Consider the following 14,973-nt stretch of genomic DNA (forward strand, 5'->3'; position numbering starts at 1 on the left):
TAGTAATTATTGGGGTCTCACTGTTTGTTATTCTTCCCCATAGGTTTAATTTCTGGAGCAGAGGGCGAGGAGAAGGGCCGTACCATCTGTACAAAGAGAGAGGGAGTCTATGACAGTAAGTATCGGTGGAAGCCTTAGGGTACGTTCGCACATACCGGATCCGCAGCCAATTTCTCGCTGCGAATTTGCATCGAGACCCGCTGCGGATCCCTGCCCAGTAAGCTATGGGCAGACAAACTAGCAGCATGATGCACATCCCGCTGCGAGTTTGTCCACAGCCCGCCACGTTAACCTCCAGCCACCGAAGCCTATACTTCACCTGGTCCCACTCCGTCTTGCTTCGAGGGTTCCCGGCAGGTCCCGCTCAGCCAGTTAGTGCGCTGCCTGCCGCAGCGCGCTGATTGGCTGAGCTGGACGTGAAGACACCGGGAGCCCCGAAGAAAGCCGGAGCGGGGAGCAGGTGACATATAGGCTCCGGTGGCTGGAGGTTAACAGGGCGGGCTGTGGACAAACTCGCAGCGGGATGTGCATCATGCTGCGAGTTTGTCTGCCCATAGAGTTTACTGGGCAAGGATCCGCAGTGGGTCTCGCTGCGAATTTGCATCGAGAAATCGGCTGCGGATCTGGTACGTGTGAACGTACCTTTACAAGTGCCAGGTATGACTGTTTTAGTAGATATTATAATTACCCTTTGGAGCTCACTGGGTCCTCCAGCGGGACAGGTGCTGCTAGTAAGTTAAGGGGCAGAACATCGCTGAACTCCTGCAGCAGAGAAGAACATCCATCCTAAGGCGGCTTTGAATATCTATTAGAACTTGGCACTTGTAAGGCTCAGGTCCCTTCATACGGCCATGTCGGTTGTTACTGTCAGGAAATCCTAATCAGGCTTCAGCAAACCTTCAGGATTTCCTGACAGGCCCCCCCTCACACATCAGGAAATCCGGACGGATTTACGGTCCCATAGGGGTGCATTAGTGACAGACACTCATCAGGATTTTTCCTGAAGGGCGTCCGTTCTGGAAAAATTTTATAGATCCTGTCCTATTTTCGCCTGGAATTCTGGCACGAACACCCCATTGAAGTCTATGGGAGCACTGGCAATCCGGACGCTTTCCTAGGCCCCTCCCCCAATCCACGCCACCTCCAGTCCTCAGCAGTGTGGTGCCTGCCACACTACAACTCCCACCTGGAACTGAGCAGCAGTGGTGCCTTGCCTGCAGCAACCAACAACCCAACCCCCCCTCAGACCTCAGCATTAGTAACAGTGTTCCCCAGGAGGTGGGCAGCAGTGATCTCCAGGAGGCCAGAGCAGGAACTATGACAGGTGAGAATACACTTATAGAACTACATTCCCCACCATGTCCTGCTAACAGTTCTTGGTGGGAGTTGTAGTTTTGCAACCTGTGGCCATTCAGCCATTGAGCTTCTGCACGTGCGTGCGCACTCCCCTGTGCGTACTGACGTAAGTGCGTACGCTCTCAGTGTGCGTCGCTCGCGTCACATGCACTTGTGACGTCACGCACTCACCGAAGGATCCCGGCTGATGGAATCATGTGGCCCGGCGCGGAATTGGCGCGAAATTCAAAATCTCTGACGGTCTCTCCACTATAAAGGTCGTTAAGTAACTCACACATATGCCTTAACTCCTGCATCTCTTTTCTTACAATGGATATTCAGGAAGTGGAGAGTGGGGAGGCTGTGGAGAGAACGGTGATCAGGAATCGTCTTCAGGATTTTCAATATGGTCTAGTAGGCCAACATACATTGCACATACATCACATGTACCCTTGTGTACTGTGCCACTGTCTCCCCATCATCTCCTCCCATTAGGTGATGTAGTTCTGCATATTACCCCACACACCATGCTGGCAGATGTAGTTCTACTCTGCCACCCCCTCATATACTGTTTGGAGGGGGGGGGGTTGTAGTTTAACCTGGATGGCAACAGGCTGCAAAACCACAACTTCATTGTGAACTGTTGGCAGGACACGATGGTAGTTGTAGTTCTAGGCGGTGTCCAGGACGGTCCTTTGGCTGCTCTTCTGTTCAGACCTGTATTGCCTCTTCTCCTCCCTCTTCAGTCATCGCTTGCAAGGAGCAGGGGGTCTTTCAGGGGACCTGCCAGCGCTGCTGAGATTCCGTGGGGTGTGCAGTGGTGGGCAGCACTGCTGCTGAGGTCCGAGGTTAGAGGCGTTGTCAACCAATCTGGAATTCTGGACACTTTCCTCATGTGTATCAGGAAAGTGTCAGGAATTCTGGCGCTCCCATAGAGTTCTATGGGGGCATCTTTGCCGAAATTCTGGATGTAAATAGGCTGGATGGAAAAAATGATGACCACTTTTCTGGAACAGACACTTCTCAAGATAAATCCTTAAGGGTGTTGGCCAATAATGTAGCCCTATGGGTCTGGAAATCCATCCAGATTTCCTGATAATTTGGGCATATTTTCTGGACGTGTGATGGGTCCTGATCCATTTTTACTTCCAGGAAACCATCAGGCAATGCCTTCAGGATTTCCTGATACATACCAGCACCTCCAACATACTGACTACAAGATCCTGGGAAAGCCAGGTGACCACATCATATTGAGAACAGGATACTGGGTAAGCTGGGTGACCACCCCAACCAAAACAACCATGTCGGGGTGGAGAAAAGATACTGCAGACATCATGGCAGAGGTCTCGGGTTGGGGGGGGCTGCATACATCGCTGTTGCAGCCTGGGGGACCTTATCGCTTTGTCGTGGTCAGGGGGGAGGGGTAGAACCACTGCTGGCCTGCGGTCTGCTTGCTTCCAGGGTCTGGTCGCCTGTGGTCTGCTCCCAGCTGCAGTATCACATCCGCTGCACTGAAACTCTCCCCCCAAAGGGGCGAGGGGCATTGCACCCGACGCTCCGTGCAGCCTCCTGCCCCAGCCTGTCACCGAAAGTCTGGATGCTTTCCTGATGTGCTCAGGAAAGTGTCCAGAATTCCGGAAGAAAATAGGACAGGATCTACTAAAAAAAAAAAAAAGTCATAGCTTATATGTATGGCATTTTTAGTGGCCCTTTTCTAGGGAGAAAAAGCCACAGTCTGGTCCCCAGGGGGTTAATTTAACCCCTGTGGGCATTATTGTCCTCCGTTTAAGGGGGATTGGCCAAGAGTCAGATGACACTGCTACAGCCGCTGCCTGGCAGAGCTGACATGGCACAAATCTCTGCTCAACCAGTCAGCGGCTGTATCAGAGTCACGCCTCAGCCACTGATTGGCTGATGGCAGATTTGAAGAGCCAGAGCCCGAAACACTTTAAGCTCAGTGTGTCGGGCTGTGGTGAAGAAGGAAAACAGAGGTGAGTATGGACCTTTCCCCTTCTCCTGCACTGCACTTATCCCAGCAAGGAATGGGGCACAAATTCCACTTCCTTGCTGGTATGGGTGTAGTGTGAGATCAGTCCGGACCCCAGGGGGGTTAGTGTGGATGCAATGCATCCTCACTTAACCCCTTGTGTGTCAGACTGTACACAGCATCTGGTGCAGAATACCTGTCAAAATGATAGGTGTTCTGCTCCTGCCTGTTTTTTGTGTCTTCCCTTTTGTTTTTCAGATATCAGTATCCAGAGGATTTGTTGAACTTCATTGATGACCAGTAGAGATGAGCGAATGTACAGTAGGACTAAACAGTTTTGTTCTTTTCGGGATTCTGTTCATCAGGCTGCAGCGCTTTGAAGTCTGTCCCGCTCACTGCTGTTCCTTCCGAGGTGCTGGGAAAAGATGAATCCAGTCCTGGGAAACTTCTCCACTTTCCAAGGACTGGATCAATCTTTTTCCAGCAGTGAGTGGGGCAGACTTCAAAGCTCCGCAGCCTGATGAGCAGAATCCAGATAGGAACAAAGCTCTTTGTTCCTACTGTACATTCGTTCATCTCTTATGACAAGCTTTTTAAAAAAATATAAAATTGTCAACAAGGGTTGTGGCAGTGTTATTTATTTATTTTTTTTTCATTTGTTTTGTTTTTATCTTTTATTTACTTCACAGGCTTAGTAATGGATGCCGTCTATCAGGCAGCTTTCACTACCAAGTCGGAGTTTAGAGTTAGCTGATATGAAATGGCTAACACTAACGCCCCACCCATTATTACCCCAGTACCCACCGCACAAGGGGTACTGGGAAGAGCCGGGTACCAGTAGTCCCTGAGCGCCAAATTTGGTGCTCCTGGACTAGACAGTGTCAGGCTGGTATTATTATGCGGGGGAGGGCACAAATAAAGGGCTCTTCCACCCTGGTACTACTAGGCTGCTGCAGTTTGGTTTTTTAACCTGGCTGGTGATGGAATTAGAGAGAACCCTACATGTTTTTTGACTAAGTACAAAAAAAAATAAAAATGAGTGGGGTTCCCCCCTGCTCAGGGCAGATTTGTTGCCCTGCGCTTTTCATTGACAGGGTTAGGAATATTGTAAAAATCCCAACAATTCCATGTGGGCTATTTGTTATTTTTAAACTTTACAGTGAATTGATCTGAGCTGTACACGTAGCCAGATTGCTTATGAAGAGACAGCTAATCACCCGATCCTGTTTTGATTGACTCTTTTTAAGCTTTAGGGTACAAATACACATGACTAATCCGCAGCGGACTTCTCGCTGTGGATCACTGCCTTGTAATCTCTATGGGCAGACATACTGGAAGCAGAATTGCCATCCTGCTGTGAGTATGTCAGGAGACCGCCCCATTAACCCGCCCGGAGCATATACATTACCTACTCCACGATCCGGCTTGCTTCGGGGGTTCCCAACTACACGTCCCACTCATACGTAAAAAGAAAGAAAATTCGGGAGGACATTCACCGTAGAAATGATTCTTTTATTCTTGTACGTGTAACAGACACGGACGCCGTGTAGCTGGCGGGAGCGCCTTGTGCAAGATGATTAAACGAGGGCAGCACACTGGCTGAGCGGGACATGTAGCCGGGAAACCCCAAAGCAAGCCGGATCGCGGAGTAGGTAATGTGTATGCTCCGGCCAGGGGTTAACGGGGCGGTCTCCTGACATACTCGCAGCAGGATGTCAATCCTGCTTTGAGTATGTCTGCACATAGATTACAGGGCAGTGATCTGCAGTGAGAAATCCGCTGCAGATCAGTCATGTGTGTTTGTACCATTAAAAATGTTTTCTTTCAATTCAGTACAATGATGTGTGTGTGACCTGTGTCCTAAGAGCCTGCCCTCTGTGTGGCTTGTGTCCTAAGAGCCCGCCCTTTGTGTGGCTTGTGTCCTAAGAGCCTACCCTCTGTGTGGCTTGTGTCCTAAGAGCCCCCCCTTTGTGTGGCTTGTGTCCTAAGAGCCCGCCCTCTGTGTGGCTTGTGTCCTAAGAGCCCGCCCTCGGTGTGGCTTGTGTCCTAAGAGCCCGCCCTCTGTGTGGCTTGTGTCCTAAGAGCCCGCCCTCTGTGTGACTTGTGTCCTAAGAGCCAGCCCTCTGTGTGACTTGTGTCCTAAGAGCCCGCCCTCTGTGTGACCTGTGTCTTAAGAGCCCACCCCCTGAGTGACCTGTGTCCTAAGAGCCTGCCTCATGGGTAACCTGTGTCCTACGAGCTCCCCTCCTGCATGCCCTGTGTCCCAAGAACCCACCTTCTGCATGCCCTGTGTCCCAAGAACCCACCTTCTGCATGACCTGTGTCCCAAGAGCCCGCCTCCTGCATGACCTGTGTCCCAAGAGCCCGCCTCCTGCATGACCTGTGTCCTAAAAGCCCGCCTCCTGCATAACCTGTTTTCTTAGAGCCTGCCTCCTGCATGACCTGTGTCCTAAGAGCCTGCCTCCTAGATGGTGGGGGGAAACTAGTTTTTAAAAATGTTACAAACCGCTGGCTTAAAACGGGTATGTTTACCTATGTCCCTTCATAAGCAATCTAGTTTTGTGTGCAGCTCGGATTATATTGACGTGGCAGATGTACTTTAAAGAGGAACTATCAGCAGATTAGGCGAATCTAACCTGCTGATAGCTGCTGAGGAAGAAGGTATGTCTTACCTTCCTCCGCGCCATTCACGTCCTGTTAGCAGTGTAATCCTTGATCCAGAACACTGCCCCGCCCCCAGAGTGATAACGGCGTTCTGGGGCAGCACTTCTAACGGTGCTCATGACCGAGGATTACACTGCTAACAGCTCGGGAACCGCACCAAAGAGGAAGGTAAGAGACACATACCCCCCTCCTCTGCGCAATAGGGGGCTATCTGGTTAGATTCATCTAACCTGCTGATAGTTCCCCTAGGGACTTTTATAAGAATTCAATAGAAGTCCAACTATAAACTCCAGGGTTATGACCTACCTCTGGCAACTCGGACAGAAAAAAGCGTACGCACACAAAAGCTGCATATCCAAACAACATTGTATTTAAAGTATACAAAATTAGTATAAGAGGGAGACAAGCCTCCTCCCAAGACCATAACAGAGTTAAAAACACGTTAAATACATTTATCAATACCTCGCTTGCATCCAAGACGGGATATACTAACAACTGACACCTAAACACAAGTAATGAAAAATAAGTACAATGGTGGAAAGTGATGAGCGAATACTAAAGTGCTCAGTACTCAAGACGAAGTCAATGGGAAACTCGAGCATTTTTGCAGGGGACCCAAGCTCGGCCCAGGGATAGTTGCGTGAAAACCTGTCAACCTCAGAAAATGATGGAAACAGCAGGGGCAGCGAGCATGGATGCCTCTAAAGGCTGCATAATCGGACCATTACGCCAAATTCTGGGCAACAGCCTGGCGGATATGGCTTCACTAAAAAAAAACAAAAAAAAACCTGCAGGCTGGCTGCAGGTGACAACAGATACTGGTTTTTGGAGGTAGTCGTATAGAGTCTGTGTGTAAGTGGTGCTATATGGTGTATGCCACCTCTTAAACAGGACAATGAGCAGTGAGATTCTTTGCAGCTGTACTACAACTCACAGCAATACAATGTACAACAGCAGCAGTACCAGCCACAAAAAAAACAATAGTACTGAGGACTTCTTTGGAGTCTGTATGCACCACCTGCTGTCCCCTTCCTGGCAGCAGTGGATCACCACAGTGTGCAGCTAAGATTGTGGTAGCTGCACTGCAAGTCCCAGCTGGCAGCCTGGAGTACTCAAAACAAAATAAAAATTTTAAGCCCTAACAAGGGCTGTTGTGTTCTTTGTCTAGTATCCCTGCCTACAGGAACGCTAATTCCCTTCCTAACACTGTTTCTGGCAGCAGTTGATCATCAGTGTGCAGGTAAGATCGTGGTAGCTGCACTGCAAGTCCCAGCTAGCAGTTTGGAGTACTCCAAAAAAAATAAAAAATTTTAAGCCCTTACAAGGGCTGTTGGGTTCTTTGCCTAGTATCCCTGTCTACAAAAACGCTAATTCCCTCCCCAACACTCTCCCTCACAATCAGCAGCTCTGTCCCTAATCTCTTCCAGCATGCATGTGAGGCGAGCACCGCCGGCCCAGATTCTTAGATGACCAGGTCATCTGATCTGGCCAACCATTCGCTGCTATCGACATGTATGGGTCCCACGTCTTTGCACGATGTACCAAAGAGTCTCCTGCATGCTTATTGGCTGAGAAATTGCACCCAAACTTACAGGAAAAGGATGATGCCATTTTCTCGAGTATCGTGAGATGCTCCTTTGAGCACCTTTGAGTACCTTAATACTCGAACGAGTTACAAGCTCGGACGAGCATGCTCGCTCATCACTAGTCACCATGTGTGAAGGATAAAGGGGCGGGGAGAGGGGGTTTGGTAGGAGAAGAAACCTCTAGCAACTACATTCTAGCCTGCTCAGTACAGAATAGGCTACATTATGGTGTGCAGAAGGAGATTGCGGTGTCCAGAGGGAGACCTCCTCCTGGCCACTCCATTCTAGCCTGCTCTACACAGAATAGGCTACATTACGGTGTCCAGAGGGAGACCTCCTCCTGGCCCCTCCATTCTAGCCTGCTCTACACAGAATAGACTACGTTACGGTGTCCAGAAGGAGGGACCTCCTCCTGGCCACTCCATTCTAGCCTGCTCTACACAGAATAGACTACATTACGGTGTCCAGAAGGAGATTACGGTGTCCAGAGGGAGACCTCCTCCTGGCCACTCCATTCTAGCCTGCTCTGCACAAAATAGACTACATTACGGTGTCCAGATGGAGATTACGGTGTCCAGAGGGTGACCTCCTCCTGACCACTCCATTCTAGCCTGCTCTACACAGAATAGACTACATTACGGTGTCCAGAGGGAGACCTCCTCCTAGCCACTCCATTCTAGCCTGCTCTACACAGAATAGACTACATTACGGTGTCCAGAGGGAGACCTCCTCCTGGCCACTCCATTCTAGCCTGCTCTACACAGAATAGACTACATTACGGTGTCCAGAGGGAGACCTCCTCCTGGCCACTCCATTCTAGTATGCTCTATACAGAATAGACTACATTACGGTGTCCAGATGTAGATTACGGTGTCCAGAGGGTGACCTCCTCCTGGCCACTCCATTCTAGCCTGCTCTACACAGAATAGGCTAAACTACGGTGTCCAGATGGAGATTACGGTGTCCAAAGGGAGACCTCCTCCTGGCCACTCCATTCTAGCCTGCTCTACACAGAATAGACTACATTACGGTGTCCAGAAGGAGATTACGTGGTCTAGAGTGAGACCTCCTCCAGGCCACTCCATTCTAGCCTGCTCTATACAGAATAGGCTAAACTACGGTGTCCAGAAGGAGGGACCTCCTCCAGGCCACTCCATTCTAGCCTGCTCTACACAGAATGGGCTAGATTACGGTGTACAGAGGGAGACCTCCTTCTGGACACTCCATTCTAGTCTCAACCCTGACACTAGAGGGCTCACTTATTAGTTACACGCGATGGTGCCATCAGGGTTGTGTCTAAAGTCCATGAGCCGTAAGGACCTGGTCCTTATAAAGCATGGAAAATAGCTATTTCCCATGAGTGGTAAGGACCTTTTTGCCCCCTAGTGGTCATGTCCTGAACACACATAGAACTTAGCTTGCTCACACTGATGTGGCTAAAGTCCATGAGCCATAAGGACCAGGTCCTCAGCAGTCATGGAGAATAGCCGGCTCACTGTGGTCCTCAGCAGTCATGGAGAATAGCCGGCTCACTGTGGTCCTCAGCAGTCATGGAGAATAGCCGGCTCACTATGGTCCTCAGCAGTCATGGAGAATAGCCGGCTCACTATGGTCCTCAGCAGTCATGGAGAATAGCCGGCTCACTATGGTCCTCAGCAGTCATGGAGTATAGCCAGCTCAGTTGTCTATTTTCTATCATCTGTAAGGATCAGTTTGTTCCCTATCATTTAGGTCCTGATCTACCATAGTATTTAGCGGATTCACAGTGAGGGATAACGTCCATTCTCAGGAAGGAGCTCGGCATTCTATTAAAACTGCAGTATACTTTTTCTCTTTTTAAAAAATGTGCATATTAAAAAAATAAACAACACTAATTTGTTATTTTTTGAAATTGTTAAAAATCAATGTTAATAAGTCAATAGTGCAGAAACAGTGCAAATGGCGGCAGCATCAGAGTCCAAACGTCCTGAACCAGCTGTTCATGATTGTATAATCATGGATAATTAGCGCACCACATCGCGCATGACTGGCGTAATATTGTGCAATAAATATACTCCTATCTATACTGATTGTGCATCAAGGGTTCGTACTGCTCAGGTCCTTATCACTCATGGGATTAAGCCTCCTCACATACAGTTGGCTATTCTCCATGCCTGATAAGGACCTTTTCCATCTCCTATACACGGAGAGGGTTTTGTACCGTTCAGGTCCTTATCACTCATGGGATTTAGCCGCCTCACATAGAATTGGCTATTCTCCATGCCTGATAAGGACCTTTTCCATCTCTTTTACAATTTAAGGGTTTCGTACTGCTCAGGTCCTTATCATTCAGGATTTAGCTTCCTCACGTACAGTTGGCTATTCTCCATGCCTGATAAGGACCTTTTCCATCTCTTATGGACTGAGAGGGTTTCATACTGCTCAGGTCCTTATCACTCAAAGGATTTAGCTGCCTCACATACAGTTGGCTATTCTCCATGCCTGATAAGGACCTTTTCCATCTCCTATACACTGAGCGGGTTTTGTACCGCTCAGGTCATTTGCCGCCTCACATAGAATTGGCTATTCTCCATGCCTGATAAGGACCTTTTCCATCTCCTATACACTGAGAGGGTTCATACTGCTCAGGTCCTTATCACTCATGGGATTTAGCTTCCTCACGTACAGTTGGCTATTCTCCATGCCTGATAAGGACCTTTTCCATCTCCTATACACTGAGAGGGTTTTGTACTGCTCAGGTCCTTATCACTCATGGGATTTAGCCGCCTCACATAGAATTGGCTATTCCCCATGCCTGATAAGGACCCTTTCCATCTCTTATGGACTGAGAGGGTTTCGTACTGCTCAGGTCCTTATCACTGATAGGATTTAGCTGCCTCACATACAGTTGGCTATTCTCCATTCCTGATAAGGACCTTTTCCATCTCTTTTAAAATTTAAGGGTTTCGTACTGCTCAGGTCCTTATCACTCATAGGATTTAGCTTCCTCACGTACAGTTGGCTATTCTCCATGCCTGATAAGGACCTTTTCCATCTCCTATACACTAAGAGGGTTTTGTACTGCTCAGGTCCTTATCATTTATGGGATTTAGCCGCCTCACATAGAATTGGCTATTCTCCATGCCTGATAAGGACCTTTTCCATCTCCTATACACTGAGAGGGTTCATACTGCTCAGGTCCTTATCACTCATGGGATTTAGCTTCCTCACGCACAGTTGGCTATTCTCCATGCCTGATAAGGACCTTTTCCATCTCCTATACACTGAGAGGGTTTTGTACTGCTCAGGTCCTTATCACTCATGGGATTTAGCCACCTCACATAGAATTGGCTATTCTCCATGCCTGATAAGGACCTTTTCCATCTCTTATGGACTGAGAGGGTTTCGTACTGCTCAGGTCCTTATCACTCATAGGATTTAGCTGCCTCACATACAGTTGGCTATTTTCCATGCCTAATAAGGACCTTTTCCATTTCCTATACAATTTAAAGGTTTCGTACTGCTCAGGTCCTTATCACTCATAGGATTTAGCTTCCTCACGTACAGTTGGCTATTCTCCATGCCTGATAAGGACCTTTTCCATCTCCTATACACTGAGAGGGTTCATACTGCTCAGGTCCTTATCACTCATGGGATTTAGACGCATCACGTACAGTTGGCTATTCTCCTTGCCTGATAAGGACCTTTTCCATCTCCTATACACTGAGAGGGTTTTGTACCGCTCAGGTCCTTATCACTCATGGGATTTAGCCGCCTCACATAGAATTGGCTATTCTCCATGCCTGATAAGGCCCTTTTCCATCTCCTATACACTGAGAGGGTTCATACTGCTCAGGTCCTTATCACTCATTGGATTTAGCTTCCTCACGTACAGTTGGCTATTCTCCATGCCTGATAAGGACCTTTTCCATCTCCTATACACTGAGCGGGTTTTGAACTGCTCAGGTCCTTATCACTCATGGGATTTAGCCGCCTCACATAGAATTGGCTATTCTCCATGCCTGATAAGGACCCTTTCCATCTCTTATGGACTGAGAGGGTTTCGTACTGCTCAGGTCCTTATCACTCATAGGATTTAGCTGCCTCACATACAGTTGGCTATTCTCCATTCCTGATAAGGACCTTTTCCATCTCTTTTAAAATTTAAGGGTTTCGTACTGCTCAGGTCCTTATCACTCATAGGATTTAGCTTCCTCACGTACAGTTGGCTATTCTCCATGCCTGATAAGGACCTTTTTTCATCTCCTATACACTGAGAGGGTTTTCTACTGCTCAGGTCCATATCACTCATGGAATTTAGCCGCCTCACATTGAATTGGCTATTCTCCATGCCTGATAAGGACCTTTTTTATCTCCTATACACTGAGAGGGTTCATGCTGCTCAGGTCCTTATCGCTCATGGGATTTAGCTTCCTCACGTACAGTTGGCTATTCTCCATGCCTGATAAGGACCTTTTCCATCTCCTATACACTGAGAGGGTTTTGTACTGCTCAGGTCCTTATCACTCATGGGATTTAGCCACCTCACATAGAATTGGCTATTCTCCATGCCTGATAAGGACCTTTTCCATCTCCTATACACTGAGAGGGTTCATACTGCTCAGGTCCTTATCACTCATGGGATTTAGCTTCCTTACGTACAGTTGGCTATTCTCCATGCCTGATAAGGACCTTTTCCATTTCCTATACACTGAGAGGGTTTTGTACCGTTCAGGTCCTTATCACTCATGGGATTTAGCCGCCTCACATAGAATTGGCTATTCTCCATGCCTGATAAGGACCTTTTCCATCTCTTTTACAATTTAAGGGTTTCGTAGTGCTCAGGTCCTTATCACTCAGGATTTAGCTTCCTCACGTACAGTTGGCTATTCTCCATGCCTGATAAGGACCTTTTCCATCTCTTATGGACTGAGAGGGTTTCGTACTGCTCAGGTCCTTATCACTCAAAGGATTTAGCTGCCTCACATACAGTTGGCTATTCTCCATGCCTGATAAGGACCTTTTCCATCTCCTATACACTGAGCGGGTTTTGTACCGCTCAGGTCCTTATCACTCATGGTATTTAGCCGCCTCACATAGAATTGGCTATTCTCCATGCCTGATAAGGACGTTTTCCATCTCCTATACACTGAGAGGGTTCATACTGTTCAGGTCCTTATCACTCATGGGATTTAGCTTCCTCACGTACAGTTGGCTATTCTCCATGCCTGATAAGGACCTTTTCCATCTCCTATACACTGAGAGGGTTTTGTACTGCTCAGGTCCTTATCACTCATGGGATTTAGCCGCCTCACATAGAATTGGCTATTCCCCATGCCTGATAAGGACCCTTTCCATCTCTTATGGACTGAGAGGGTTTCGTACTGCTCAGGTCCTTATCACTCATAGGATTTAGCTGCCTCACATACAGTTGGCTATTCTCCATTCCTGATAAGGACCTTTTCCATCTCTTTTAAAATTTAAGGGTTTCGTACTGCTCAGGTCCTTATCACTCATAGGATTTAGCTTCCTCACGTACAGTTGGCTATTCTCCATGCCTGATAAGGACCTTTTCCATCTCCTATACACTGAGAGGGTTCATACTGCTCAGGTCCTTATCACTCATGGGATTTAGACGCATCACGTACAGTTGGCTATTCTCCATGCCTGATAAGGACCTTTTCCATCTCCTATACACTGAGAGGGTTTTGTACCGCTCAGGTCCTTATCACTCATGGGATTTAGCCGCCTCACATAGAATTGGCTATTCTCCATGCCTGATACGGACCTTTTCCATCTCTTTTACAATTTAAGGGTTTCGTACTGCTCAGGTCCTTATCACTCGGGATTTAGCTTCCTCACGTACAGTTGGCTATTCTCCATGCCTGATAAGGACCTTTTCCATCTCCTATACACTGAGCGGGTTTTGTACCGCTCAGGTCCTTATCACTCATGGGATTTAGCCGCCTCACATAGAATGGGCTATTCTCCATGCCTGATAAGGACCCTTTCCATCTCTTATGGACTGAGAGGGTTTCGTACTGCTCAGGTCCTTATCACTCATAGGATTTAGCTGCCTCACATACAGTTGGCTATTCTCCATTCCTGATAAGGACCTTTTCCATCTCTTTTAAAATTTAAGGGTTTCGTACTGCTCAGGTCCTTATCACTCATAGGATTTAGCTTCCTCACGTACAGTTGGCTATTCTCCATGCCTGATAAGGACCTTTTTTCATCTCCTATACACTGAGAGGGTTTTGTACTGCTCAGGTCCATATCACTCATGGAATTTAGCCGCCTCACATAGAATTGGCTATTCTCCATGCCTGATAAGGACCTTTTTTATCTCCTATACACTGAGAGGGTTCATGCTGCTCAGGTCCTTATCGCTCATGGGACGGATTTCCGGACGCATAGACTTTCATTGGACACGGACACCCTTCCGGAATTTTCCGGAAGGGTATCCGTTCCGGAAAATAGGACCGGATTTTTTAGAACCGGTCCTATTTTTGTCCGGAAATCCGGCCCGGACGCCCCCATAGGAGTCTATGGGAGCGCCCGGGCCCCGGACGCTTTCCTGATGCACATCAGGAAAGCGTCCGGAGTTCCACTCACCTTCCGCCTCTGCCCCGGCCTCCTGCTGCCTCTTCGTCCGCATCCTTGTCTGCAGGTACCCCCCACGGCCACTCGGGGCACTCATCGGCTGATTGTTGATATAGGTTAGACCCTATTTTTGTCGGGCGCCGACCGCGCACTGCTACGTGTAATAGCGGTGCATGGCCGGCGACTAACGATATACATTACCCATCCACGTTCCAGGGCTGCTTCTGCCGTCCGCTTCTCCCGGGGTCCCGCGCTCTAGCTTTACAGCGGCCTGTCAGCTGATAGGCCGCTCAGCCAATCACAGGCCGCGGCGGTCCCGGCCTGTGATTGGCTGAGCGGCCTACCAGCTGACAGGCCACTGTGAAGTTAGAGAGCGCGCGGGACCCCGGGAGAATTGGACGGCAGAAGCAGCCCTGGAACGTGGATGGGTAATATATGTCAGTTTAGCAAGGGCTGCAAGGACATCGGTAATGATGTCCTTGCAGCTCTTGTCAAAACGATTATCGGGCCGTGTAATAGGCCCAGTAAACGAGCAACGATCTAGCAGATCGGCGCTCGTTTACAGGTATTATCGGGCCCTGCTCGGCCCGTGTAATACCACCCTAAGTGTCTGTGCAGTGCCGTTTTTACAGCCATGGGAGACTGGGGACAACACGGGGGCGCCGGTCTCAGTGATTGATTTTAAGTGATGAACAAATTTTCTACCTTTGGCCAGCAGTATCCAGATGTGGTTCAGCCACACACATCCCATCCCTGGCAGCGTCATCAGCCCCAGCTGCAGACAGAGCAGTGGTATCAGTATACACTGATATGCAATGA

This window comes from Dendropsophus ebraccatus, assembly GCF_027789765.1.
Source record: "Dendropsophus ebraccatus isolate aDenEbr1 chromosome 6 unlocalized genomic scaffold, aDenEbr1.pat SUPER_6_unloc_1, whole genome shotgun sequence".
Lineage (NCBI taxonomy): Eukaryota > Metazoa > Chordata > Amphibia > Anura > Hylidae > Dendropsophus > Dendropsophus ebraccatus.